This window comes from Borostomias antarcticus (assembly GCF_949987555.1).
Source record: "Borostomias antarcticus genome assembly, chromosome: 9".
Lineage (NCBI taxonomy): Eukaryota > Metazoa > Chordata > Actinopteri > Stomiiformes > Stomiidae > Borostomias > Borostomias antarcticus.
This window is the reverse complement of record NC_140242.1, coordinates 13,308,703-13,336,202: the sequence shown is the minus strand read 5'-3', so window position 1 is coordinate 13,336,202 and position 27,500 is coordinate 13,308,703. Positions and strand designations below refer to the sequence as shown.

Sequence of the window (27,500 nt, the reverse complement as noted above, 5' to 3'; positions counted from 1 at the left end):
ACAGTGTTTAGCTGTTTCCCGGATGTATTCTGATTTTTTATATAGTTTTTTTTAGTAATTTAACTTTTAATAGTTATTTTTGTGCCATTGAAACTGCTGATGGAATGTTCAGTATCATTATGTTTTTAGAGTGGTGGCAGCTGTTGCTTTAAAAATATTCACACATTTTGTAAACTGCTGGCACTCCTACAGTTTTGAAAGCTCACACACATATTATATACCAAAACGTTCACACAACTGCTGATTCATACAATGTAAGTATCTAAGCTGTGTGACTTACAGTTTCTGAAGTATGATGATTTGTTTGGCAACTGCGCTCCCCATTGAAACGTATGGCGCTGCACTCTAGCGTTTGAGCTGCTAATTTTGCATTTTTACTCTTTGTCATAACTTGTCGCTATGCCTACAGTTTTAACAGTTCATACACATATTATATATCGAAATGTTCACACAACTGTGCTGATTGATACAAAGTAATTATCTAAGATGTGCCATTTATAGTTTTTGCGTTATGACCATTTGTTTGACGATCATGCTCACCATTCAAACTAATGGCGCTCCACTCTAGCTTTTGAGTTGCTCTCTGAATTCATACCTCTTTTCTAACCTGTCACCACTCCTACAGTTTTTAAGCTAAATGGACATAATATCTCAAAATGCTCAGCTGGTTCCCAGGATTCCTATGATGTTAACATCTAAGCTGTGACATTCATACCTTTTGAGCTGGAGCTGTCTGAAGCTAGTCATGCTTTCCCATGCAAACAATTGATGGGATGTTGAGTGTCAGTTGGGATTTGAATTTGGGTGCATGCAAAACCTCTCTTGAAGGTAGGCCTACAAACTAGTGATGTGCATTCCGGCTCTTTTTAGTGAGCCAGATCATTTGTCTCAGCTCAGCAATAATATAAGAGCCGGCTCTTTCGGCTCCCAAACGGCTCTTCATTTTACCACTTGTGCCTTTCATATTTAAGCCAAATGTAGCGCTGTTTTGACCTATATCACTTTCATTATTCAATATAATTATACTAAGCTAAACCTTAACATTTCCAGAATACCATAATTTTACATTATGTTTGGTATAAAAATATTAAATGTGAAAACATCAACTATTACACATGTTTATTAAACGTTTTATTTTTACAAATCACTCAATCAAACGGAACACACTCAATCAAACGGAACACACTTCCCAGCTCAATGAGGGAACATACTGCCTCCTCATTTACAGAAGCTGCTTTTTAAAGAGACACATTTCCACTTTAACAGAAAAAGCAGGTAGAGATGTCTTAAAACCTGGACAAATAAAACCAAAACAACCTGCATCAAGAGATAACACTAGAAGATAAGTGGCAACAATTAGCCTATTTTTGTCTTTGATCTATCCATAACAGTCAAATAACATAAATAACAAATAATAAATAAATAAAATAAAAAACTACAAAGTGCAAAACAGCAGCATCCAACAGTTTTAGTTAACGACTATCTATTTATCAGCTACCTACAGTCTTGTATTAGCCTAATTTACAAAACAAGAAATCGTCTCTCAGTCGGGAGCTGGCTCCCATCGTTCACTTAAAAGAGCCGGCACATAGAGCCGTAACGTTCGCAACCGACCCATCACTAGTACAGACACCCTTGGACCACACAACTCAGCCTGTGAGTGGGGTAGAGACACACGGTCTTCACTGGTGAAGGCAGGTGGGTGGCCTAGAGAGGGGTATGGCACATCATTTGAAAGCTTACAATTTACACTTTCACAATTTGTAAAAAAAAAAAATAGAAAGAAAAAAGAAAAAGAAAAATGAACTTGCCCTACATCAGGACCAAACCTCCAGTGGTGGTAACAAATGACTAAAGTAAGATTAAAAGTTACAATTTTACTTGAAACTTTAAAAGGGTCTGAAGGCTTCTTCCTACCAGTTGACCAAAGCACACTTAGCTTACTGTATTGTTTAGTTTATTGCATGTATTTGTCAGGGACCATCCAAAAACGTTAATCACACAAGGAGATGCCTTGTATCAGGTTTAGCTAACTGATTTCCATCTGCACGACTGCACTGTGGACGTTTTGATCGCTAATTCTAATTCTGAGATTTTCTCAGCTCTCTCTCCGCAGTGCGCTGTCAGGAGTGACGAGCAGAGCCTGCTGTGGCATGCCGCCGTCCCTAAACCGGCCCTAAGCCGGCCCCAATCCGGCCCCGGGGGGACGTACCATACCAGCGTTGTCCTGGACGCTCCCTGTGTAGATGTAGGATGTTCTAAATGCAGCTCTGGCTGACTGTCAGAACCCCTCCTCCCGCCCCATCCCCACTCTCTCTCTCTCTCCCTCTCGCTGTCTCTCTCTCCCTCTCTCGCATTCTTTCCCTCTCCCCCTCTCTCTCTCTCCCTCTCTCGCATTCTTACCCTTTCCCCCTCTCTCTCTCTCCCTCTCTCGCATTCTTTCCCTCTCCCCCTCTCTCTCTCCCTCTCTCGCATTCTTTCCCTCTCCCCCTCTCTTTCTCCCTCCCTCTCTCTCTCTCCTTCTCTTTCTCCCCCTCCCTCTAACTATCTGTCCCTCTCTCTCTCTCCCGTCCTCTCTCTCCTTCTCTCTCTCCCTCCCTCTCCCGTCCTCTCTCTCTCCTTCTCTCTCTCCCTCCCTGTCTCTCTCCCTCCCTCTCATTCTCTCCCTCTCTCCCTCTCTCTCTGGGGGTTGTTGTAGGTGTGGTTTTTCTAAGATTATAACTGTGGTTTTAATTTGGGTGATGTTTAGTGTTTTGTAAGGATGTCTCATTAAATAGCATCAAAAGTCAGTCTCCCTCTCTTTCTCTCTCTACCTCTCTCTCCCTCTGTCTCTCTCCCTCTCTCTCTCTCTGTGGTGGGTGGCTCTGCGGAGCTCCTCTTGCGAGTGTCTGTAACCTGCCTGTCAGTTGTCTTCCTGTTCCCTCCATCCTGACTGTCCCTCCCTCTCTCTCTCCCTCCCTCTCTCTCCCTGCCTCTCTCTCTCTTACTCTCCCTCTTGTCATATAGTTTTCATACCTTCACCTCCGTTCTCAGCTTCCCCTCCTCTCCCTCCCTCCCCCATCTCTCCTTCCCTCCCTCCCTCCCTCCTCTCTATAATGCATGGTTTTTCTAACCTGTATGCCAGTTCTCCTACATTCCCCTGCTGCTCCACGTGTCTCCTCCCCTCCCCTTCTCCCTCCCTCTCTCCCTCCCTCTCTCCCTAACCGTCTCCCATGGGATCTCTGACCTGCCTGTCTATATGAGAAACACCTGCACTCTCACCTGTAATCTCTCGCCGCCTCGCTCTCTCTTTTCTCTCTCTCTCTCTCTCTCTCTCTCTCTCTCCCTCCCTCACTGGCTCTTTCTCCCATGCTGCCCAGCCCTGTCTGTCGGCCCCTGCAGGGTAGGTGGGCGGGGCAGGTGTGCCGCCCCACCGCGACTGTCCTGGGGTCTTCTGGGCTTCTGTGTAGCGGGCTTTGTAACTGTGCATTAAACATTGAGCACTCACACTGAGAAACCCCTGAAGCATGGCAATATACAGAGCCTAAACTCTGAGAGACACACACACACACACACACACACACACACACACACACACACACACACACACACACACACACACACACACACACACACACAGAGTGTGTGCATGGTGTGTATCTGCGTGTGTCTGTTTGTGTGTGTGTTAATGTGTGAGAGAGAAGGGCAGAGAGAGGGTGTGTGTATGGTGTGTATCTGCCTGTTTGCGTGTGTGTTGGTGTGAGAGAAAGGGGGAGAGAGAGAGAAAGGGAGAGAAAGCAATAAAAATAAAGAAATATCTCTGTGGCAATCATAGCCATCATCACCGGGGTCCGGGGTGGTTCAGACACAGTCGGCCGGGTCCGGAGTGCTGAGCTCAGCCACTCAGACAGACAGGTGTGACAAACTGTCGTGGAACTCTCGTCTCTTTGTCTCTGACCTACTTCCCAACCACTTCGCGCCACAGACGTGTGAAATATCTACGATAGAACGTACTAGAACAGAGAAAGCTCTGAGACGGATCTGTGTTTATGATGTGATTTTCAGGATTACATTTATAGACAATGGGAAGAAAACGATGAGGAGGATTCCGTTCCCATAATCTGGCATTAATCCCACGGACAGAACAATGCTGCCAAGGTACCCGTGACACAAACAACTCGTTATCAGTTAGCATTCTGTGCCTCTCAAATGCTGCGTTCAAGTGCACTTCGGAAGCTCATACTTACCAGTTGTGAAGTGGTAATTACGATAAGCACGCATTGAAGTGCTCTTGGTCAGAAAGGGCAACTAAACATCAAACATGGACACCAGAACGAAAGTAAGTAGCACAGAGCTCCTGGTCCTATTTTGTCCCAGTATGGACTCATCTAGTAACAGAGAATACAAGGCATAGGCTAATATAACAAGGGATAGTTAGGCTAATATAACAAGGGATAGTTAGGCTAATATAACAAGGGATAGTTAGGCTAATATAATAAGGGATAGTTACACTAACATTATTTCTTTCATTTAACGTTTAGACTCCCTCATCAATGTTGTAGCATTAGTATCACACATGCCTGGCATGCTTCAATAGGAAAGGACGTTTGCGTGCTTGCTACAGCTAATGGCTGAATACACTAAAGTGTGAAAATGATACAGTAGCTACTATGAACAGAATAATGAAATATATACTTTTATGCTCTCAATAAGCTGACGACTTCCATACTTTATGCCATTTTTGCTGTCCAAAACAACATGCAACATCACAACTCGGAATGCCGGGTATCATCGTTATTTCCCAATTTCCCACTCGCAATTAGGACCTTTGGGGGTTAGGGTTAGGGTTCTGCTCGTAACTCGTAAATATGATGGATACAATCTTTCCAAGGTGCACTTGAACACAGCAAAACTGGATGTCATCTGGACGGTGCTCTTGAACCTGGACTCTATTACGTACCAACAACATACTGTTTATAACCATAACAACATACTGTATATAACCATAACAACATCTACGTTCGCTGATGCAAATTTGCGAGATTGGATGCGAGAGCGCCGTGAAGCATCAGTAGTGAGGCGAGCAGGAGCCTGGCTGTTCACACCAGAAGACCAGGAGTCTGGCTGTTCACACCAGAAGGCTGGCTGTTCACACCAGAATACCAGGAGCCTGGCTGTTCACACCAGAAGACCAGGAGTCTGGCTCTTCACACCAGAAGACCAGGAGTCTGGCTCTTCACACCAGAAGACCAGGAGTCTGGCTGTTCACACCAGAAGTCTGGCTGTTCACACCAGAAGACCAGGAGCCTGGCTGTTCACACCAGAAGACCAGGAGTCTGGCTCTTCACACCAGAAGACCAGGAGTCTGACTGTTCACACCAGAAGACCAGGGGCCTCATTTATCAAAGAGCGTGTAAATCCTGGTGTAAAAGAGGGCGTACGACGAAAACGCGGAAAATGCGAAATGTAGCGTACGACGAGAATATTTACACGCTTTTCGGATCTATCAAACATGTCGTACGCTCTGAAATCCGAGACTGGCGGAGAATAGAGCGTACGCGCACGCGCCCCGTGTTCCGCCCTCGCCACGCCCAAATTCAACCATATATGGTCAAAACCATGAGTGGCCAAACGTGGTTTCCCGGAAGGAACCGGCTTAAAAAGGTAGCGTGGAGCACCCAGGCGGGACAATGAAACATGGAACGAAGAGCTAAGAAGAGGAACTTGTCGGAGACGGAGGTGCATGTGCTAGTTGGTGAGGTCCACTCATCCAGAATCAAGTGAAAGTACTATTGGTTGCTAGTAAAAAGACAATAACGAGGGCTTGGTATAAGGTGGAACCCCCAACCAAGGAGCAGTGGTGGGTGTTGTGGAGGAGATGTATGTTAGGGAGAGGTTCACGCATGCATTGAGGATGCAGGAAGGAAAGTTAGAAGGGAGATGGGAAAAATGGATGGATTATAGAAGGAAGTGTGATGATACCACTAATATTAAAATTGTCATATTTGAGTAAGAAAAAAAAGCTGCATGGATGGATGTACCCATAAGCTGTTATTGTAGGTTTTTATGTTTTATTGTATTGTCGTTGTATGGATGGAAAATGCTAATAAAGATTAAAAGTAAATAAGACAAAGAATATGTATCTTGGCTATGGACACACCAACAAGCCAGCCGTCACGCGCAGCGCCTGCCTCCAGTCTAGCCCTACCCTGCTGTGCGCCAGGATGAATGAGTCATGCGTGGAGCCAGGCCACCGTGCCACTACACTTGTGATGAGCATGTCGGCGTCACATATGATTTGGGTATTTCTAGTGTGCACATTTTAGCGATTCACATAGACGTATTCATTCACTGATGGTGCCCTTATGTGGGTGCAGTCGCCATCGCCGTCACCTCTTTGGAGTTCTATCTCGGCCAGTAGGCCGAGTAGCGCCGGATTCATTTAGGCTCGCATTACGCACAGGAGGACTGTCATTTATATGCTTACCAAAGAGCAAACAGGTCCACATGATCACATATTAATGACAATCTAATTGGTCAATTATTGCCGTTTGATGGAGTGCCTGCATTAAGTGTGTGACATATAGCGCGGAAGGGTTTGGGACAGCGCATAGGTACAGTTTGGGGAACAAATCCATATCGAACCATGAATGAGCCGGTTAGAGGACACGTCTAATCTTGCATTGCGATATATGTTTGTGCTGAATTGGCCTATTAGCCTACATGATTGTGCGTTCATGAACTGTCGCTCTTATTCTCTCCGTCAAACATAGTAATTCACCGACGCACCACCTGCGTCGCCAGTTCCCCCTGTGTTCAAAAAGGGTGTAGAACACCGTGTAAATCGGTAGGACAAGTTGAGAGGTGTCCTACAAAAGCGCGGAGAAAGGCGACTAAATTTTCGCCCTTTCGGCTTGATAAATCGCAATGTGGGGGGGGGCAAATGGCGTACGCCTGAACTCGCGAAAAAGACTGTGTAAAAGAAGGCGTACCTCAATGATAAATGAGGCCCCAGGAGTCTGGGTGTTCACACCAGAAGACCAGGAGTCTGACTGTTCACACCAGAAGACCAGGAGCCTGGCTGTTCACACCAGAAGACCAGGAGCCTGGCTGTTCACACCAGAAGACCAGGAGCCTGGCTGTTCACACCAGAAGACCAGGAGTCTGGCTCTTCACACCAGAAGACCAACCCTAACCCTGTACTACGAAGCTAGCTCAACATACCCAGGATATATTTTAGCTAGCTCGCTCTAATGAACTAAGCAACTGCAATCATTGATAAACGGTACTACGACGGTGGCTATCAACTCGTTAAATCTACCCAGCTGGTCCAATCTAGCTACAGTATGAGAACGTTCACGGTAAAAGGGGAGGTATTTGCACGAAATGACCAATTGCATACCTTAGTATGGGTATTCGGACACAGCCATGGACAAGGCAAACAATACGCATAACCAAGATCCGTCACAAGAGGAGCCTATATTATAGAAAAAATAGAAAAAGCCTATATTATAGAAATATGAACTATATAATCCAGGCGCAACACAGTCGCTACTGCCAAAGGCAGGAAAGAAAGCTGAAAAAATACTGCCGACTGCCTAAGTTATATCATTATCCTCCTCATGAACACAAGTAGGCTAGATCATTTGGCTATGATCATTGAGCACTGTACTCTCCTCTTTGAGCAATCAGAGCACATACGGTCCTGGTCAACTGATTAATTGGTTGCCTGTCACTAGGCAATAGCCAATAATAATGACCTCCCAGCCTGCAATTAAAGTGGCTATTTGCGCGTTGAAATAGCCAATTATGGCAGATTAAAGAGCTAGAGAATGAGAAATCAATGACAGGTAATCACTCTCATTCCTCAACATGCACTGCACACACACACACGCACACACAGATGTACACTCACAAGCCCACACAGATGCACGCACACACACAGACACACACACGTGTACAAAGACACATGCACACACATGCCGCCATTGTAAATGAGAATGTTCTTAATGACTCGCCTGTTGAAATAAAGGTTAAATGAATTTTTTTTTAAACACACAGAGAAAGGTTTTCGGTTTGAGAGAAGAGGATGAAAGACAACTGAACAGAGAGACAGACAGAGAGAGACAGAGAGAGAGACACACACAGAGAGACGGAGAGAGAGAGACAGAGAGAGGCAGAGACAGAGAGAGAGACAGAGAGACAGAGAGAGAAAGAAAGAGAGACAGAGAGAGAGACAACGAGAGAGAAAGAGAGAGGGACTGGTACCCCTTTTCCATCAATCCGAACCTGGTTCTGGTTCTGGGCCGGTGCTGGTGCCGGTTCGGAGCTGGTTCAACTTGCGAACCTTCCGCAAACCTGTTTGCCTTTCCAGCGACCAGAGCCACGTCACTACGTCATTGTCTGTCTCCTAACAACGCAACAGCGGCAACTTCAAGCACAACAACGCTATGATGGCAGACATCAGATGTTTACAAGTGTTGCTCCTTGCCTTACGGATTTATATCGGCGCCATTGGCATCCAAACGGACCTTCAAACCCATGTTTGGCAGAATTGGCACACACTGACACAACGGATTAGTACTGCTCGTCACGATGGCTACAGACGACGATTATGTTCAAGAAGAAAGGTAACACTCTCTAATTAGTCATACAATGGATCTAACGGTAGCTAGCGTCTAGGGATACAGTAGGCATTTACACCAGTGTTTACATGAATGTCACTTTTATTTTCAACTAAAACCGTAAATGTAGTAAATAATAGGAATAGTAGGCTAAATAAAACCGGACAACGTTTGGTGATCTTGAAAGGTAACACTCGGTACTTAACGTCAGTTGCGATACAATGTATCTAGCGTCAGTATAGGCTAAAGGCAGGCTATCACATTTTTACTAAAACCATAGTCCTACGCCTGAATATAACACAACCGGACAACACAAACTAATTAATTTACACAACAGTTACACAAATAATGAATTAATGATACACCGATCTTTGCTTTTTCAGGTTATCTTGTGGCTGATGGCAAGGCGGAGGTCACCCGTTGTCTGGGCACACCCACGATCACACTACTGGTGGGACACGTGCCGGATTTTACACCTCAACAATTTGTGCAGAATTTCCGTGTGTCCCGGGAGTCATTTGAGTACATCTGCAGTCGGGTTAGGCATGCCATGGGGAGAAGGAACACCAACTACCGTTTCTCTGTCCCAATCCAGAAACGAGTTCAATTGGAAGCTGGCCACCGGCAGTGAATACATCTTTTTGGGGTGGGCTTATCCACCGTATTCAATTGCGTCCAGGGGTTCTGCAACTCGACCATCAGGGTGCTGCTTCCAGCGCACATTGTATTTCCAGATAATGACAAGCTGGTAGGAATGGCCACCTTTTTCAACAATCGATGGAGAGTACCTCAGTGTGTAGGGGCAATAGATGGAAGCCACATCCCAATACTAGCACCAGAGGAGTATCCCCAAGAGTATCCCCAAGATTACTACAACCGCAAAGGGTGGCATTCAGTGGTTCTCTAAGCTGTTGTGGATGGCAGAGGCCTTATCTGGGATGTATGTGTAGGTTATCAAGGCAGTGTACATGACGCAAGGGTATTAAGACAGTCACATCTATGGGACATGTTAAGTGATGGGGAAATACTCAAGCGAAACAAAGTCACCATCTCTGGATGTGAGGTTGGACATTATCTAATCGGTGATCCAGCCTACCCCCTGCAGGACTGGCTCATGAAGCCCTTTTCTGACACTGGCAGACTGATGCCTCAACAGCGAAAGTATAACTACCGGCTGAGCAGTGCACCATCAGTTGGGGAGATGTGTTTTGGGAGATTAAAAGGACGGTGGAGGTGCCTCCTGAAAAGGAATGACTGTAAGCTTGAGTTGTGCAAGAAAATGGCTCTTACCTGTTGCGTACTACACAACATCTGTGAGGAGCATGGAGACAACTTCATGTAAGAGCTCCCAGACAGACATGTAGACTTTGGATAAAAGCGTCTGCTAAATGACTGTAATGTAATGTAATCTAATGTAGACGACATCCAGCCAGCTGGTCAGGCAGTACCAGAACACGGTGATCCACAAGGGGGCAACGTCATAGCTGCTTTGATGGACTACTTTAATAGGCAGAACGAGGGATGTTTTTTGTTTACATGCCCACTCATCACCACACTGTCAGAAGTTGAACATCTGTAGCTAATGTTACCTTTCTTCTTGAACATAAACGTTGTCTGTTGCCATCGTGACGAGCAGTACAAATATTGTTGTGTCAATGTGTGCCAATTTTTGCCAAATATGCGTTTGAATGTCTTTTTGGATGCCTATGAGTCCATTATTATTATTATTTGTTATTGTTTTTTGGTTTTTTTTACAACAGCATTACTGACAGTTTTGAAGCTGTAGGCCTTCTTTTGTCAACACTAGTATAATTTGTTGATTTGTTTGTTGTAAATAAGAAGACATTGATCTACCAATGTTTGTACCATTATTTGTTTGTTGTACTGTAAATAAGAACACATTGATCTACCAATCTACCAAGGCAATTCTATTTAGAAAAATTTATTCATTTTTAAATTTTAAACAAAGTGCAATCTGAATGAATAATCTGAATCTTTTTTAATAAATCATATGAATCAAAAAAAAAAAATCATTTTTTCGATTGAGCCTCCATCACCGCCACCATGCGCCCAATGAGTCCAAGCAATTCCCTGGTGTCTGCCCTTGCATCTGCTCTTGCTTCAGCCATTGTTTCTGCCATGGCCGTCATATTCTCCAGTCTGATGTTGTTCAGGCCCTTGCTATGCTGCAAGAACCTTTCATCTGCCCTGTCCATGTGCTGCAGAAGCTCCATGGTCTCTCGCTTCCTTTTTCCTGTGCACAACAACAATATAGGACAGTATGATCAGTGCACATGCACAGTAGGCTATATGAAAGTAGTACTGTAATACAATGTGTGCATAGTGTCTGGTGAAGCCTATTATTAAGTCGTCCTCAGACAAGCCCAACTTCTTACCCTGTCTGGCCTGCTGAGATGAGGACGAGGAGCTTTGAGCTCCTGAGCTGCAAGACGGGGTAGGAGAGCTGCTGTCCAGTGGTGATGGTAGGCCCAGCTCTGCACTGGCCTCAAGGTCATCCATGCCAGATAGTTCGATAAACAAGAAAAAACAAGATCATTGGACCTCATTCCTGAACATTTTCTTATGAAGTTATAATGTGCCCACAGGCAAGTTTTACCATTGACCTTCTGCTACTTTCGGTTGAACTGTAATCAACAGTAATGTCATAGAACTGTAAGGATGGTCTGTAATACATGTATATATATATATATATATATTTTAGTAAGCTAGCTAAAACCTAAAAGCTGGTTATGCAGCTGGCTAGCTAACGTTAGTCTAACAGATGGTCAACATTGTTTAGTTTAGTTTATTAGTTTATTCGTACATTGATGTGTGTCCACAAAGATACAGTACCACAAAACTAATTTGACTGTTCAACATTCAGTTATACACCACCATGCCGAAAGGGAACAGGATGAAGAAAATCGTATATTTCCTGCCCCCTTCACACCATAAAAACTTACTAATATCCGCATATTGCAAGCAAATAATAAAACTCAAACATACAAATCAAATATGTGACCGCCGCTGGTAATTTGGTCCTCAACTAGGCATTTTCATTTTTCAGTTTATTACAGATTATGAAAGTGCACATTGTAAGCTTTCAAATGAGGTCTCATACATTGAAATCTGAACATAATTGAAGAAGATATGCTTATTTGAATGCTAATACTGCCAAATCAACTTAGCTGAGAAATCTCCCTCCAAAGTTCTCCAACATTTTCACACCTCTGACTGCCAGGTAATGGGCGTGAACAATAGCCTGGTAACCGCACCCCCAGCCACTCCCCCACTGGACGATCTGTCATTATCTGTCAGAGTGGCTGTCAACTTGGTGTATTAACTGAGAGTGGCAGCCAAGTGGGGTGCTCTCTCCTGATGACCCCACACTCTTTGAGTCAGTATTAATCTTGTGTTGTGAATGCAGTTAAGAACAATATAAGATGAAGTTCAAATTTAACGTTCTTTATTGTCACATACATGATATAAAGTACAAGCATAAGTAGTTAAGTGTACAAAAAAAGGCAACAGTCTAAGTGTTAAAGTGTACAGTCAGTTGTCTGTTTTATAGACAAGGTGCATAGTGTTCATTGTGATCAAGTGTACAACAAAGTAATAACAGTCCCCAGCTCAATACTCAAGGTAATAACAACAGTACTCGGCTCAGTATTCAATAGTCTGACAATGCAGTCTGTGCAAGTGTGGGCAAGTCTGTGCAAGAGAACAAGCAACGCTTCAGTATACAAACAGGAAAAGGCTGTGGCCTTTCTCCTGCAGTGCTGTCCGTCCTGATGATCTGCAGTGAATCTACAAGCGGACAGTCTTGTTCTGAGCTGCTGTGGAGTTTGGCGGGGGACATGTGACGTCTCGTCCCTCATCAGAACAGAACTCTCTGATCTTGTCAAAGAGATACGTCTGTCTGGCCATGTCCAGTCCGGGTGGGGCTTGCACAAGAAGACCTTCTCTGGGGGGCAGGACATCAGGCTTGCGCAGCAGCTGAAACTCGACTGCCGGTGCATCACGGTGTTCTCTGGCCACAACCATGCCAGGTCTCTCAGCATCAAAACTGCAATAGAATAGAAGGAAGAAAGTACATTAAACTATTGCCCACAGTACTGGCACTCCATATAGATAAAATAGTACCAGAATGTGTTGATTAAATAGACTAGCTAATGCATGATAGGATGAACGTATTCTCACCTGTTGTGCAAAATCAAAGCTGTAGTGTATAGTGATCTTCTTGCTGGCTGGTATGGAGGGGCCAAGGGAGAGCTGCAAATCCTCACCTTTTTGCTCATCCTGTAACCAAAACAAAAAACAAAGGTGTCAGACTACCATAGCTCTCATGCTCTCTCATTCTGTTTCTCTCTATAATATAGCTACCTAGCTCGATATTAGCTGCCACGCTGGCTAGTTTAGGAACAAAGGGCTAGCTCAGCTAACTAGCATGTTAGCTAACGTTAGCTAGCTAGCCTTTGTTAGTTTGTTATGCTAGCTAGACTTAGTCACTTGTTTAGAAAGGAGCTTCTGCTAAACGACTAACGTTAATGTAATGTAAACAGCACAGATAGTATAAAGATCAGCTTACCCCAAAGCAAAGCAGAATGCTTGGCGGTGGTGTGAATCTGGTACCTCGTTCGCGTTCGCTTGGTAGCAACTTGCTTTGCTGATACAGTCATCTCTGTATCACAGGACATCAAGAATAAACTCCGTGTACGAACGAGTCCTGCTCTGCTGGAGTTTTAGCTGCTCTTAAAACTCTTTCCATGTCCTGGATGCCATCCCCGTCTTCTCTTTAGCAAAAGCTGTAGCATCCATGGTTGAACTAGGGACCGAATGTAAACAAAGCTGGCGTGTTGTTTGGGAAGGGTGGGGGGCGGAGAACCCGGAAGCAATAGCCAATGAAACCAAATCATGCTAATCGATCTGCCCGCCCCCAAGCCCGGCTCGAAATCAGCTAAAAACGAGCTTAGTTTGCAGACTAATTAAACGTATTTTGTGAACCTAAAACTGTTGTCTGTTATAGTAAGTAGGTTCTTCACAACTTCAACTTTGGTAATACCCAAAAAAACAAAAAACGAAAAAAAAAGTTTTTTTAGTTATTTTGCCCCCTAGCGCATTTCGGGGTTTGCCGAGTTGCGGACCAAATCACCAGCCGCTGTCACATTTGTAAACAAACTTCAGAAATAATATGTGACACATTTGTTTTACCATGCAGCTGTCTCTGTGGGCCGTCAGACGCACAGACAGAGCTGCATGGGCAGTTTACATACAATAAAAGACAGACAAAATAAAACAGACAAAATAAAAGACGGACAAAAGAAAAGACAGTCAAAAATAAAAGACGTTTCAATTTCTCATCACCCTTGTGGGTAACACCAGGTCTTCTTAGAAATTATGCGCCGGAGGTACATAAACATAACAAAATAAATCATAGAAAACAGTTTCGATAAATTGGAGTGATGTCTTTTTTTTCTCTTTTTTTTCAATATTTCAAGAATATGATATTGAAGTGTGGTGGTTTTACCTTCTTAGGATGGATGATATCAATTGTGTTGGAGTCACAACACCTCTGAAAACTAGTCCGCAAAGCAGATCTGAATGCATTAGGTTAATATGACAATACAGTGAATTGAGTGTGAAGTTAGCATCATCTAACACAACTTTAATTGGCAGTCATCTCAAATTATTAAAATACTTGCGGTTCCAACCGGTTTGGCATTCATCCGGTAGTCCAGGAACGACAGTTGTCTGTAAAACTCAGAACCAATGAATGTGCATCTGAAATCAGCTATAAACATGAGATCTTAAAAAACAATTACAATTAGGTTGTTAGACAGTGCTGTATGCAGATTAAGATATTGGCAAATATGAATGATTTTTTTTTTCTCTTTCCCTTTCCCCCCTGTCACGTACACCCTAACTCTCCCTAGACTTTCCCTACTGAAATATATATCTGATCTAGTCAGAATCCACCACCCTGTGGAGTACTAACAGAAGACTTCTGTATTCTAGCGTATAGTCTACATGTCCTCTGTAAATGTCCTCTGCGGTTGCAGAAATAACAACGGTTATTAGATCGGTCAAACTTGCTGTTTTGTTGTGAATATCCCTGGTTATCTCTGAACCCCACTGATTGTTGTCGCTGTCCACCCGTCTGTTGTTGCCCAGTGCGAGCGTTGTTGTTGAAGTACCTAAACTGCGCTGCCTGCAGTCTTGCAGAGTCCCTTTTTATCTCATCTTCACGTTGTTCATTGAGCAGACGGATTATTGGCAATTGGCACAGTTTACCAAACTCAGTAACCAGATGTTCAACAGAATTAGCAGTTCTAGCATAACCTGGATGGTCATCTTGTAAGTTAGAAGCAGGAACAAAGGGATGGGGCAGATTTGTGGTGACAGTGGCAAAGGTGTGATCAGGGGTCACAGAGACACCAACTGGAGGGCGAGACACAGCAGGAGGGTATGACACAGGGAAAGCAACCATATGGTCAATGGAAGAGGGCCCAGAGGGAGGGGTGTCAGAAGAGTAATAACCTAGAGGGGCCGATATTTTAGACATCCAAAGAGTTTGTGGTAAGGGGGCTCCAAAAATAGTACCAGTTAAAGGCAAGGGAGTTGATACCTGAGACGTAGCAGGCGCAGAGGTGACAGATGGCTGAACAACAGGAGGGGACGTAAATCGTAACACTGCAGGAGCAAGGGCTGTGGCTTGAATCAAGGAGGTTGGGGGTGGCCCAACAGTTGGTTTGACAAGAGGTGTTAGAGCAGGAAAGGGGGCCAGAGCAGGGGCTAGATGTGGGGCCTCATGCATAGGGCCTGGAGCGGGGGCTGGTTGAGCCTGGGGGCCTGCCACGTGTGGATCAGGAAACAGCCTACATGTGCTTAACAGATCATCATTATCTGATGGAGGAATTAATAATAAGTTATTTGCAGTCGTCTCCCAGACAGAAAAATAAGACCAGTTAATGTGGTTCTGTGACTTCTTACCTAGCTTAGTTAATTCAAACTTCTCCAGCTGTCCCTTCACTATTCATAGCAACTTAACAGATAAGGTACCTGATACAGTGGGAAAATCACTGTATTTAGCCCATAATGCAATTTGTTCACAAACAGAAGGACCAAATTGCATTGCAACAGTCCTGGCAGCACCAATTAAAATGTCTTTCTGTGGTGTGCAAGGAGTAGTGCCCATTTTCAAAGAAAGTATGAGAACGAAATACAAACAATGTCAAAAGTACAGTAAAAAAAACTACTCACTCGACCAAATCACTGCTGTGCTGAGAGATTTCTTTTTTTTTTCCTGTTATATATTTTTTCTTTTTTTTTTCAAACAAAATGGCAGACTCAGAAGACTAGCCAAGAAGGTAGCAGAACAAAATGGTGGACCCTCAAAATGGTGGACCACGAGGGAAAACAGCAAGTCTCTCTTTTTTTTTTCTTTTTTTTTTCACACAAGCAGCAAAACCGGAAGTTAACCATGTGTGCACAAAGTTAGAAGAAAGTACTAACACGTGGGCTAATCAACATGTGGATGAACTAGCTAGCACGTGGAAGGTAGCATTGAAACAATAGAATGAAAACCATAGCTAACAGAGAAAATAGCTAGCTTGGAGCAGAACAAGAACAGTAGCCTAGCCAGAATGCAGCCAGCATGAAAATAAATCACAGAAACGTACACAAACCAAAACCAGCATAAAACAAAACACACAGCATAAACATGGGTTTAACAGTAAACACAAAACAGGACCTCAAATCCCAATACAAAATCAACAAATACAGATCTACCTTGGTGTAGACTTAAACATACAATGGATCCAACATCTAAGAAGCCTCAGCTTCACATGAAACACAAAACGCAGGACGCAGCAACCCTACTAACACAATCAGGTTGCAGCAATGTTGCAGAAACGTGCAATTTAGACTTTGGTATGGTCCACTCAACGTCAAGTTAAACGTGCATGCAACGCAAACGCGGTATCTGCACACAAGTTGCTGCAACGTGCAGGTCCAACGTGTCTGCAACGTGCCTGCAATGTGTACACAACGTTGTGATTTCCGCGATGATTTCGATGTATATTGCTGCAACGTTGTATACACGTTTATATATTACTTTGTTACGTTGCTGCAACGTGGTCTACACTTCCGTTGGCTACATTTATAATTTGCATTACAGAACAAATCCGCTCCTTGCACAAGCTCCACTACTTCCTGAAACTCTACAGGCATATTTCTTTACCGTCCTATACTATTGGATAGCAATTGCCATGAATCCGGTGTGCAGCACACCTGATCAATCACTTCCATCCACTAGTATAGGCCAGGAAAGAAATACGCCTGTAGAGTGTCAGGAAGTAGTGGAGCTTGTGCAAAGAGCCTATTAATGTCATAGTCAATGCAGCAAGCAAAATTATGGTACAAAAGTTATGACACAACACCATTCAGTCAAGAACAATTTATTTTATTAAAAAAAGTACACAATATCTAGCCTACAAATGATAAACAATTTAAAAAAAAAAAAGTATTTAAAAAAAAAACCAAAAAAAAAGTTATTTACAAAAAAGTATTTACAAAAAATGGCAGGCTGTGCTCAGATAGGCTGGGGGGGGGGGGTGGGTTGCTGTGCTCAGATGGGCTGCGGGTGGGTGTCAGATGGGTTGGGGGGCAGCTAGGAAGGGAAGTCTTCCTCATCAGTATGCTGGGGAGTGCTCAGATGGACTGTTCTTGGATGGGCTGTGCTCAGGCGGACTTCTGCAGATACCTAAAGACACAATGAAATGGCCGTAAATACACAACGCACATACATGCACAAAAAAGTGGTACACAATCTTTGGAACCATGCAGTGTCACTGGGTAGGAGAAACCAAAAAAAAAGACATCACTTACCCTTCTGCATTTAGCAGGGGCATGTTTCAATGTCTCCTGCAGCTGGGCGGCCACCTCCGCCATCGTAGCCTTCGGCATGGAGACCATCACTGCACCTTTAAGTTATCAAGAAAGGTAATGGTTTCAATTCACATCGGTCATGGAACAAAGACAATGTATTAAAAAATATTCAAAATATGAACCATTTCTTACGTGTTAGAACATTGAAGAGTGTCATACTCTTCAGTGGCTTCTTCCCCTTCTTCCCGTGCACACTGTAGGCGCTCCACACCGCATGTGTGGCTACAGCTGACAGCACCCGCCGGACTGTGTCCGCCAAGTCTCTGCCACCAATGGCACCTAGGTATTGTGTCTGCAAAACAAAGACAGTCATTTACTGTACCCTTCCCTGCACTGCAAAAATAAGACAAAGTTCTGCCCTGCAGACACTCACCATCTTCCTCTGATGTTCCCGGTCCTTCAACCTGGCCTCACAGACCTGCAGCTCCTCGTCCGTTTGGGCAGGGTTCAGTACATCCAGCACTTCTCCCTGGGCTCCAGACTCCACAGGCCGCATGCTCTGGGCCAGTTCCCTCACAGTCCGTGCAAGCTCACGGAGTTGCTCCCGCATCTCTGAGAACTGCTGATGTACAGACCTCTGGAAATCTAGATAAACACAGATGTGGCTATAAGTACATTGACATAAAACTAAATGAAACTCAAAATATATCCCTGCATGCAACATGAAGTAGTCCCATACCAGCATCTGCAGAGCAGCATCGATTAGGTAGAGGGGTACACGGAGTCAATGGTGCTGGAGCCGTTTTATTGGGCGACGGCATCACAGACCTAACTGAAAAACAAAAGGGATAAAGGAAAGGGATTAGCAGGAAACTGTATGGTGTTGGCAGCATGCCTTGGCTTCTGGCATTTGAAGGAAAATAAATTAAGACATTAACAGGTAGACATCACAACACCACAGCAGTACATGCCACTCTTACCTGGTCTGGCTGGGGTGCTATACATGAGGCCTGGGCTCATATGGTTTTCGCTCACAGGGGATGAGCTTGGAAAATCTGCAAGATGAGTAAATGGTATTCAATCTAAAAAAGCCAATCACAGAGCTAACTGAATGGGATTAGCAGGAAACTTTATGGTGTTGGCTTTGGCTTCTGGCATTAGACACCACAGCAGTACATGCCACTCTTACCTGGTCTGGCTGGTCTGGCTGGGGTGCTGTAAGATCTGGCTGGGGTGCTATACATGGGGCGTGGGCCCCACTCGCTCACATGGGACAAGCTTGGAAAATCTGCAAGATGAGTAAAATGGTATTCAAAATAAATAAAAAATAGTCCAACTATCAGTGTGCAGTAGGCATAGACATTTCATTTCAACACAAACATGCATACCTGGATTGTACAGCACACATGGATTGTACTGGACCGCTGGCAGAGGCCTTTCAACTCCGGCACCTGGCACCTGGTCTTTGGCCGTCATAGTGGGGACCAATGGCTGCCCGGGGCTTGGAATATCTAGTGGAATATCACTAAATTAGCTCACGATTTCAAAAGTACTACTCTTTTGGGACTGTTGAATGCACTTTAGTATATTACCTTCGTCACTGGAGTGATAGCGCGTGTTGCGCCGTCTCTTTCTAACGTCCTGGCTCTCGTCCATCGACGACTGCTGGTCTTTGGCCGTCATAGTGGGGACCAATGGCTGCCCGGGGCTTGGAATATCTAGTGGAATATCACTAAATTAGCTCACGATTTCAAAAGTACTACTCTTTTGGGACTGTTGAATGCACTTTAGTATATTACCTTCGTCACTGGAGTGATAGCGCGTGTTGCGCCGTCTCTTTCTAACGTCCTGGCTCTCGTCCATCGACGACTGCTGCTCAAAGACTTTTGCCATGAGCCTGGCACCTTCGTAATGATCTGTGTGCATAAAGTACCATAATCAATACATTTCAGCCATCCTTTTTCCTCAGAATAATGAGTCATGATCTTTTTCCCCCCCATCAGTATTTTTTAACAGCTTAAAATGCAAACAGTACCAGTTGTGGACTTGGGGAAAACCCGGACTCTGTGGAGCGCCCAGCCAGGGTTAGGTTCCACGCAGCTCTTTATCCGTTGGCTGACTTTGTTCATCGGCCAGGAACACATCTGCAACTGTGAGTGAAACCATGTTAGTACCCGCTTCCCTGTACTATTGAAAAGGCAATCAGAAACATTGTTCACACAAACATGTTCTTACCCCATCCTTTTTGGAGAGCCAGGATACTGGGACAACCGACACAGTGTCCTCCCCCAGAAACTCCACACTGCAATACAGTCTGCCCAATAAACAAAAAAAATTCAGGTTATAAACACATAACCCTATGGGAAAGTAGGCAGAGGGGAAGAAGCGACTAAAACAACAATTCAACAAGTCATTACAGCCGATAAGTAATGAGTGACTCGCCACTATTCTATCCTTTTTTTTTTAATTCTCTGCCGGCATCTGCCCAGGACAGATGCGGTCAATGGCGGCTAAGTGTGTGTGGGAAACAACAAGCTAGTTTAGGCACCGCGATGACCTCGTGGGTGGCAGTGTCCCACTTTACAGACAAATGGCAAATATATAAAGCATTATCTTGGCTTCGCCTTCACTGTTGCCTATGTAAAATTAGCCTAAGATTCGTGATGGCCTTAGAAAGCCTGACACGAGCGAGCTCCCAACGTGATCAGTCGAACAAACAAACAATTCACATTTCCCTCAGTCCAGCGGCCATTTTAGAGTTAACTAACAAAACAAACCACCAGCTACGTTAGCTAACGTGGATTTTAACGCAGGCCTGCGCTGGTAATGTACAAATGTAACTTAGTGCGCTCTTACCTTGAAGTCATTTTTCGAAGAAACGGTAAAAGTAATTAGTCTCTTTGTGTTCGCGTTCGTCTTTCTCTTCGGGTTTGCGTCTTTCTCTTCGTGTTTGCGTCTTCTCTCTTCTTCGTCTGCGTCTCTCTCTTTATTTTTCTTCGTGGTCTGGGGGTTTAAATGCCCCACCTGAATCCTCAGTCGCCGAGCCATTGGCCAGTTATTTGTTAAAACGTGACCAATGACAGTACAACTACAGTACACGTTAGCCAATAGGATCCCACCACACCGATGCAAGCGGATGTCCGGCGCTTTAAAATTCGTCTTCTTCTCGCCTACATCTGAAACAGCGCCTCGCTCGCTACCATACAGAGAAGAAGAGGAACAACAACAACAACCAAGTACTACTGTTGAATTCAGGTCAGTACAGTGTGCATTAACCAGCTACAGTATAGCTGGTTAGCCGGCTAGCAATATTTTAACCTGCAGTAACCTGCTAACGTTATACGTTTTCTGTTATCCGGGCGGGCAAACAACAGACAGGCTGGCATTGAAGCTAACGTTAGCACCCCTGTGTTTTTAACTATTGTTGCCCACTGCATTAACAGATGTAATGTTTTTCATACACACGGTAGTAACGCCTTCGAATTCGTATCACTGGCAAGCCTTTTAAAGCTAGCCAGCCTAAAATTGGCTGGTCAAACCATGCAGTTCATGTATACGCCGCCATCATGGCTTTCTGTTGGAGTTCAGTTCAGTAGGATTGTGTACTTTTGGCCACCTCCGACAGAAACTGTTTGTTTTTTTCGGATTTAATTACACTTTTCCTCATATTTGCATTGTCCCTGTTGACGTATTCCATAGTTTTCGCCATCAACCAACTGTGTAATATACAAAAGTCACTCGCCTTGAAAATATTGCTAGCCGCCTAGCAAAGGCTAACAATAGCGTCGTTGTGTCTGTGGGTATGGCGCGTCACTGCTACGCGACGTGTTGTTGGCCATATAAGCTATAACTAGCCGGCTAGCAATATATTTCTTTTCCTCATATTTGCATTGTCCCTGTTGACGTATTCCATAGTTTTCGCCATCAACCAACTGTGTAATATACAAAAGTCACTCGCCTTGAAAATATTGCTAGCCGCCTAGCAAAGGCTAACAATAGCGTCGTTGTGTCTGTGGGTATGGCGCGTCACTGCTACGCGACGTGTTGTTGGCCATATAAGCTATAACTAGCCGGCTAGCAATATATTTACAAGGATTGACTTTTGAATAGTATGCACTGGGTTGATATTTGTCCACAGGGACACTCTAAATATGCGTAGAGGTTTGTTTATGTATTAAAAAGCAAGCATGTCGTAGGTGGCTGAACGTACAGAAACACCGTTCATAACAGTGCGTTGTCCCCCCACTTCCGGAACTACCGTGTATACTAAAATCAAATATCGCGACACTCAACACCCACATCTAAACAATCACTATTGTCTGTCAGTTATGTTGAGATTTCTAAAAGGGCTCTTCTGTTTTTTTGTGTTTTTTATAGGATGGACTTGGAAGAAAGGAGACAGAGAAGGAATCGGTATAGAAGGCATTGGAGGGCTGGACACAAAATGTTCAAGGAACTTAGGGAGTTTCAACGGCCCCTCCACAATGCTGAACACAGCCACATGCAATCCATAGATGGCACTGCGGAGAGCTATAATAATCATGAAGAGATTGCAAGAGTTGATGTCCCTGACTTGGATGAAGACGCCCTTACAGGCAGCAGAGAGGAGGATGATGAGATGGTGAGAATTGATGTCCCTGGCTTGGATGAAGACGCCCTTCCAGGCAGCAGAGAGGATGACTCGGATCATCTGCGAGAGGATGACTCGGATCATCACCGCGAAGATGACTCAGAACATTCCCAAGAGGATACAGACTCTGATCATTCGGCCTCTCTGCGTGAGGAATTGCGGGACTGGACAAATGCATATCAGGTCAAGCTCAATGCCCTGGATGCATTGCTCAAGATCTTGCAAAAACATGGCCACCAAGAACTGCCTTCCTCCAGCCGTACAGTAATGCAAACACCCAGAGACATTATTGTTGAGAAGAGGTCAGAGATGGAGTCAACTTTCACTTGAAAAGCAGTTACGTGATACACTTGAGCAATACCCACATGGAGATTTTGAAAACATCACAGAGGTTGAATTGTCCATTAATGTGGATGGCCTACCACTGTTCAAAAGTTCAGGCCAAAGTATGTGGCCTGTTCTCTGCGCTGTCCAGCTTCATCCTGTCAAGATCTTCCCTATAGTTCTCACTGCTGGGGACAGCAAACCCAAAGACTTGGACTTTTTGAAGGAGGTGGTTGCCGACCTGAATGCTGCGATGAGTAATGGCCTTCTGTTCAGGGGCAAGAGGCTCCAGGTTAAAGTCCGATGCATTGTCTGTGATGCTCCTGCCCGCGCACTTGTAAGGAACACGAAATACTGCACTGGGTATTATGGATGTGACAAGTGTGAGCAGAAGGGTGCTTATGTGACTGGTCGAGTCACATTCCCAAAAGTAGATGGCCTGATTCTGAGGGACAATCACTCCTTTAGAAACAAAACGCAAGAGCTACACCATCGAGGTGACACCCCACTATCCGATTTGCCGATTGACATGGTTGCAGCATTCCCCATTGATTACATGCACCAGAGTTGCCTTGGGGTTATGAAGAAACTGCTCCTCACCTGGACCAGAAAAGGAAAGCGAAGTGTCAGAATGTCTGCCCAGCAATGTGGATTACTTGGCAACAGAATGCGTGAGCTCAAGAACAGCATCCCATCAGACTTTGCAAGGTCGCCTCGATCGATTGAGCATGTGGAGAGATGGAAAGCAACAGAATTCCGCCAGTTCATGCTCTACACTGGAAAACTTGTGCTGAAAGGTCTTCTGGATGATAGACTATACAAACACTTCATGGTGTTCAGTGTCGCTATGGGCATTCTGGCGTGTCCAAAACTCCTGAAAGTCTACAGTACCTACGCCCACGAGCTTCTGGAGTACTTTGTTGCGCAAGCTAGACTCCTCTACGGCGATGACTTCATGGTGTACAATCTGCACAGTTTGGTTCACATTACTGCTGAGGCAGAGAAATATGGCGGACTGGACAACTGCAGTGCATTCCAGTTTGAAAACTACCTTCATGGCGTCAAGCGGCTGGTGCGGTCTGGAAACAATCCCATCAAGCAGGTGGCTAAAAGACTGCAGGAAAGGAATTTCAACATGCATGTCAAACCACACAACGTGAAAAGGTCAAGCCAGGAGAAGGACCGTGCATTCATCACAGAGGATGAACAGTGTGTGGAAGTTGTTGGAATACCTGGAGACGACGACAACATGGCTCTTTGCCTTGTCTACGCAAATCCTGCCCCTCTCTTCAATCACCCATGCACATCCTTCATGATTCATGCCTTCCGGTTTCAGAAGAGAGATGCAGACAGGAAATTCATACCAAAATCACAGCTGACAAGAAGAGCGATCAAGATTGAGCAGCCACAAGGCACAGTGTTTTTGGGACTTCTGCACAGTTTTTGATAAGACACTGCAAATCCTAACATTTGCACATTTGCCCAACAAGAGACAGTAGATAACAGCTGCCCACAATCAGGAACCAAAATCAATCAATCAATCAAGCAAAGCTTTATTTGTATAGCACATTTCATACCCAGAGGAAACACAATGCGCTTTACAGAGAACAAAATCTGCTCTCCAGACCCAGAACAAACCCAAGAGAAGATGCTCTCTTCTGAGACACTGCCACGCTCAGCCCCCTCATGGTCAGGTAAAGCACACATAGACATACATGCACGCACGCACACACACACTACTGGGAGGTTATGCTGTATTCACTCTCCTCACACTAATCTAACACAGTCAGTGTCATGCACATGCAACCACCTCTAGATGATGAACAAATGTCACTGATGGCTGATCATTATTACAGATTTGGAATCTTGCCCCTGGAGCCAAGTCCAGAGGACCCCTCGTATCTGCAGAACTACCGTCATAGTAGTTCAGGGATGGAGCACCACCACAACAGGTAACACCTCGCCCCCGCACACACACAGGGTCCAATTTGGTGAAAATGCATACAAACTGGATTTGTGGAGTTGTGTCTTTCATAAGACTAACTTTGTGTGTCTGTGATGTTTCAGGTACTGAGTTAGAAGGCCTTTGGACAAGCCAGAGCTCCATTCAATCATCCTCTGTCTGCGCATGACAAATATATTTCTCACATACTGCAAGTGCAACGAGCAGTGAAATGTTTTGCTATGAGCCTCTAGACAAGCTGCAACTGTGATTCATGTAGTCCCAGTGGAGTGGATTGTGTGGTAGCGAGCTGTCCATTGAGGGGGACGACGCACAATTGTTGGCTCAATGGACAAGATTGCCCACACAACGACCATGAATGTAAATTAAATAATCAATCACCTGTTTGAATAGCGAGGGGGCGGGGTGTTCTCATTCATATATGGGTACCTGGGAGAAGGGTTTGTTCTGGGTCTATCTGGGAGACTATAATGGAAATTTGTGATTTCATTCATGTCATTTGAGTGAACAGTGAGGTTAGCCTGTTTGCTCGGTTCCTTTGTGGTACAGTTCTTTTAATGCATTGTTTAATTAGGTAATGTATTGTTTTAATGTAGTACTAAACACTCCCTAGTAGTGACGCAGGCTGTAGAATCTACATGGGGTCTATAAACAGAAAAGCCATCCTCTTGTCTTGTTTAATGATGGGGCAGAATGTCTTCTATTGTTTATTGCAGATGTTGACTAATCAGATTTGTGCACAACATTGTAAATAAAGCTTCAGTTGAGGATAGCCTGTAGTATTGTAGTCTTGTACCTGTTCACATAAAAAATGATGGATTTCTGTGGTTGTACACGATTGATTAGATGCCCAATTGTAAATAAAGCTTGGGGTTAACCTTGTGTATTCTCATTGTAATCTCTTGTACCTGTGCACGGCATATCTGCAATAATTAGCTGTGACTATGAAAATGTAAAACTAAAGTCCAGTTGCTCATGAGGGTGTCATTTAAAGGTGCTCTCCCTCCAGCTCTGTTTTCAGCAAGGGGGCATAAACCGTTAGTAGATTAGAAAAGAAACATCAAATTGTGTGCAGGTTGATTAGGCAGTTTGACAGGTCATTCCAATCATTTCACTTGGTCAGAAGTGTGATTGGTTGTTCTGTTTTTATCTGTATTGAGCATTCATGTGTCAAATCTCTTATTTCATTGATTACATTCCGGGGTGATGGCACCTTTAAACACATGATTTCCACCATGGGTCGCAGTGATAGAGAATCCTGCCTACTTTAACTGTGAGCCAAGCAAGCAGTGACGTCACGGGATAGCCCGATAGCCTAATAGGACTTTAATCCAACGTCACTGCAACGTTATTTAATGACGTTGCAGGGACCCATATTGCCAATGTTTCTGCAACGTTGCAGAAAAGTCTAATTAGACTTAGGAGGGTAAAGTTATTTTCGACCTTAGATGAACGTTGTCACAACATCGCCTGATGGTAACGTTGCAACTTACCTAAGTACAACTTATGTGCAACGTTGCTGCAACCCACTGTGTTAGTAGGGAAACAACCAAATGTAGCCTACCCGCCGACGAAAGACACCGTGTACCACAAACACACACACACACACACCCAAGTCAACAAACAAAACGAAACAAAATAAGGCCTTCATGACTTACCTAGCAAATAGCAAATCACCCGGGGTTTTAAAGTTCTCGAAGTGTAACAGCCATCTCTGTGTCATGCTCTTCACAACAGGAGTAGAAACAAAAACTACGAGCCTCAGATAAACAAAGCCCCCTCGAGTCATGGCAACCCCGACAACGCGGATCCCATAACAAAAATTCAAAAGAGAAGGCTTTCCGAGATTAATAACGTTGTGTAGTACTTCACCATTTAGCACTGTAACGTTGTAAATGCCTCGCTAACAAAAACCTAACCCTGGTTCAGTTCTATAGGTTTTTAAGCGGGCATGCGGTTCAAAAAACTGCTTTAAGGAACAACCAGGACATACATGTACAACAACCGGTGCGAATAAACCCTATTGTCTAAGTTATCACAGCTGAGCAATTAAAGGGACCACTATAACCTAGATTCAAACAACGTACCAGATTTCAGCAATTTCCAGACTGACCAGGGCCTCGGGGTAATATCCTACCAGCTACGATAGCATCCCCGAGGTTGAGCTCCCGCGTCCTTGAGAAAGCACGCCACGCGTCCGTGTGATCAGCCTAAACAAGCCGAAAACCGATCAGCCGTCCCAAAAGTGACTTTCAAAAGCTCTTTTTTTTTCTCGTCGCCAAATATTGTAAATGAAAAATCTTACTTGGTTTAGTTTAGATTTCAAAGAACACGCTGAGTGGTCGGTCAAGCTGGTTTTAAACAAAGACAATAGTTTTATTCTGTTACGATCCTGCAGAGTCGGACTCTAGCACAGGAAGTGAATCCGTGCTGAGTGAGTTCACTTGAGGACGAGGTAGATAGTTTATAACGTGAAAAAGGAAGTGACATAGTTTCAGGATGAAGAGGACAGGGAAGTGATGTCACACAGGAAGAATTTGTAGTTTTAACAGACTGATCTATGAGAACGAACTACAAAGTTAGAACAACAGTTAAGTAGGAAAACAGAAAAACTATTTTTGGAGTGAACACATGGGTGATGACTTGAAATTACATTAACACTCTCTTCTGTAGGAGGTAGAGTGGCTTTGTGTTGCATTTATAAGTGTTACCCCACACTTCCACACAATAACTGATATAGGGCAGTACAAGTACACAATACAATGTTTGCATTGCCCTATAATCTAACCTTACCTTGTTTAATACAAAAATACTGCTTGACATCTATTTCTTACATATGAGATATGTGATTTCCAAGTCATACCTTCATCCAAAATCACACCCAAAAATCGTTCCGAAACTCTTTCAATGCAAGTTCCATCTATAGACAAGACAATATTTTCTTCCTTTTTTCTCTTACCAAAGATCATAAACTTTGTTTTATTCAGATTTAATGCTAACTTGTTAATATCAAACCATTTCTTAAGTTTGACCATTTCCTGTTCCATACTCTTGACCAACTCCATTAAATCATTTCCAGAACTATAAAAATTAG

At 44.1% G+C, this 27,500-nt stretch overlaps 1 protein-coding gene and 1 long non-coding RNA gene across 2 annotated transcripts in view; both read left to right on the top strand.

Annotated features, from left to right (window-relative positions):
- Positions 1-27,500, top strand: part of ctnnd2a (catenin (cadherin-associated protein), delta 2a) — a gene marked incomplete at both ends in the record, with an annotated part of 313,279 nt that overhangs the window by 13,757 nt on the left and 272,022 nt on the right. The window lies entirely within an intron of this gene.
- Positions 23,577-25,174, top strand: LOC311313262. Its single transcript, XR_014630612.1, has 3 exons — positions 23,577-24,137; positions 24,300-24,395; positions 24,511-25,174. It is a non-coding gene; the product is annotated as an uncharacterized lncRNA (long non-coding RNA).